General features: G+C 35.9%; 1 long non-coding RNA gene across 1 annotated transcript; it reads right to left on the bottom strand.

Moving 5' to 3' along the window:
- Window positions 1-442: 442 nt before the first annotated feature.
- On the bottom strand, window positions 443-1,669 carry LOC147486707 (uncharacterized). Its single transcript, XR_015202341.1, has 3 exons — window positions 1,546-1,669; window positions 1,339-1,470; window positions 443-734 (listed from the first exon to the last, which is right to left on the bottom strand). It is a non-coding gene; the product is annotated as an uncharacterized LOC147486707 (long non-coding RNA).
- Window positions 1,670-2,582: the final 913 nt, after the last annotated feature.

Below are 2,582 nucleotides of genomic sequence, written 5' to 3'. Positions count from 1 at the left end.
TGGTGCTAGATCATCATTTCGCATACACTAATGATTTTCCGAGCTTAGGGTGGAATTATCTGATCAGTTTGGTGATCATTTCTTCATCTTGAAGAGATATGATTTTGTATAGAGATTTGAACAATGTGGTTTTTTATTTTCTTTTAGTCATGCTTGTAACATGGCCTGTAGTAGCCATTGTCAATTGGTATAAATTCAAATTCATGAACTCCTAGTAAGAGAATGTGACATTTTTTTTCCAAGTCTAGATGCTTTCATTTATCATTTTGCCATAACACAGAAAATCTTCATCTGTTTAACTTATATCAGTAACAGCTTTTGACACTCTGCAGTGTTGACGCTTATCATATGCTCTCAAGTCTATAACATCAAATGTTCTACTTAGAATTTGTAGAAAAGCGTGGTCTTTGCTGCTGTTTTATTTGTAGGTAATGGAACTATGTAACAGTAAGTGCCAAATGTTGATTCGCCATTTATAGCTTTCCAATTGTTTAGGAATTAGGACCACCAAAATCCACAATTACTATTTGAATTTTGAAGTCGTAACATAAATAAGCCCCAATTTTATCCTAGTAATAATGTGGGTCCGCCACTGATTAAAGGAGGATCTCTGAACTCCGTCTCTAGTTGGCTGTATACGTATAACCTTTTCTTGAATTCTCATTCTGCAAGTTCCATTAATGAAATGCACGATACAGAAGCAACATATATTCAACTAATGTTACCATTTGACCCTGCAAAATTCGAAAGGAAGAACCGTGAGATCCATGAAACTTTACATGTCATTTTAATTTCACCAAGCATTACAAAAATATTTCTGGTGGGTAAATCAAGAAACACTCGTTTCAATTGGAGGTTTTCACTCTCATAAAACAATAGGATTGGAACTCGACAGACAACATGACACATAATAGGAATCATTCAGGAATTATTGTACTTTTGACAGGATAAGTTTGAATCAAATGATGTCAAAACAAAGTTAGGGGTCTCTTTCCTCCACCTTAGTGACAGGACTTGACTTGAGACCCAAAACCGTAGCAGTTCATCGGCTTAAGAGGTGGGATCAATGGCTAAATGTGCTGTCTTTCTTCAATATGACCAAATCTCTTGAGACTTCAAACTTCCATCGCGTTTGAAAGAATCTTCAAGCTTTTTTTTTGCTTGTAACGTGTAATTTAACAAAGCTAACATCATGAAGGAATGAGTGTAACTGTGCAAGTTCCCAATGTAGAAATTCATAATCAAAGAAAAACAAAGCATTGCAGTTTTGGTAGTGAAATTAATTTACTTGGGACTTAAGTAATGGTTATAAGAACAAAATATATGAGATAAACTAACCTCAGCTAATTCTTTTTGACTATTGGCCTGCCATAGTTAGGTCCATATATACGACCCTCTTTCTCAACTCCTCAAGAAAGGGAATTCCTGAGGTTGCAAAGAAGATACCGCAATTCCAAATCCAAGATGTGCCTGCAAATTTCCTACTTGATGAATCTGAAAGAGATACCTAGTCTCGAGCAAAGGAAATAGATAAGATGAACTGACCTGAAGTATCTCCATCTTCATATTTGTCTGTCGTAGTTGAGTCGACTAAAGGTGCAATTGTCTATCAGTTTTCACCTGTAATTAATTTATGGTTTTTTATTTTCTTAACAATATGGGAATGAAGTTTAATAATATAACCAGTTCTAACTGTAAAATGTTATGGTAGGTTAGTTGTTTTGTGCAATGACATCCATGAACTCCCTTATTTGGTTTGCCTAAACAGTAGTAGGCTCTTATTATATTTTGTTAGTTGATTATCGTACCTCATTCTTGGCATCCCGAATTCAAACACTTTTATGTGTCTTCCCTCTATGAGGTATCTCAAATTCGCGGGTTGATTTGAAACCTTAATTATTAGGAGATTGTTTTGCAGTTGTCCCTTTTACCTAGCCTTATCGATTTTCATCCACCCATCGGGTTGGATAAATGTGGGCTGCATGAAGGCAAAAGGGTGTAGATACTCCACTTAATCTTGTAATTTATTCATCTTTTTAAAATTTATGTGTTTATTCTAGGCATCGTATTGTGTGTGTGTGTGCGTCGCGTGAGTGCGTGTCGATAAGGGTGGGGTTGTGGGGGCTCGTCGGTTTGCGAGTGAATTACAACTTGTAAAGCACTTAAACATTTCTGTTCGAGAAAAAAGGCTTATATAACTTTGTATAATGCTAGGGTAGTCTCTACCAGTTCCTCGAGCTCTCTGATAAACAATACCTTAGAATTTGCAATAAACTTTTGACAATAAGAAAGAGCCCAATACATTAAAACTCCTATAACCAAAATCCATCCGAGCATATGCTCCTATGTTTGCGGGCAGGTACACCGAGACACGGCAAGGACACTCCGGAGACACGACATTTTTAGTTAAGAATTATGCTCCTATTGCACACAAACAAATGTAGAATAAACCACTTGCTATGTTAAGATTTCCTTCCCTTTGTCTTATGTAGAGGATTCAACCATCTCTCAAGAACAAATTTAAGTTTTTCCATGAAAATCTAAATTTGTATAGCTCACAATCATAGTTTCACATGATTTCA

Source organism: Coptis chinensis, chromosome 7, assembly GCF_015680905.1.
Source record: "Coptis chinensis isolate HL-2020 chromosome 7, ASM1568090v1, whole genome shotgun sequence".
NCBI classification, from domain to species: Eukaryota; Viridiplantae; Streptophyta; class Magnoliopsida; order Ranunculales; family Ranunculaceae; genus Coptis; species Coptis chinensis.
This window is presented reverse-complemented; position numbering and strand designations above follow the sequence as displayed.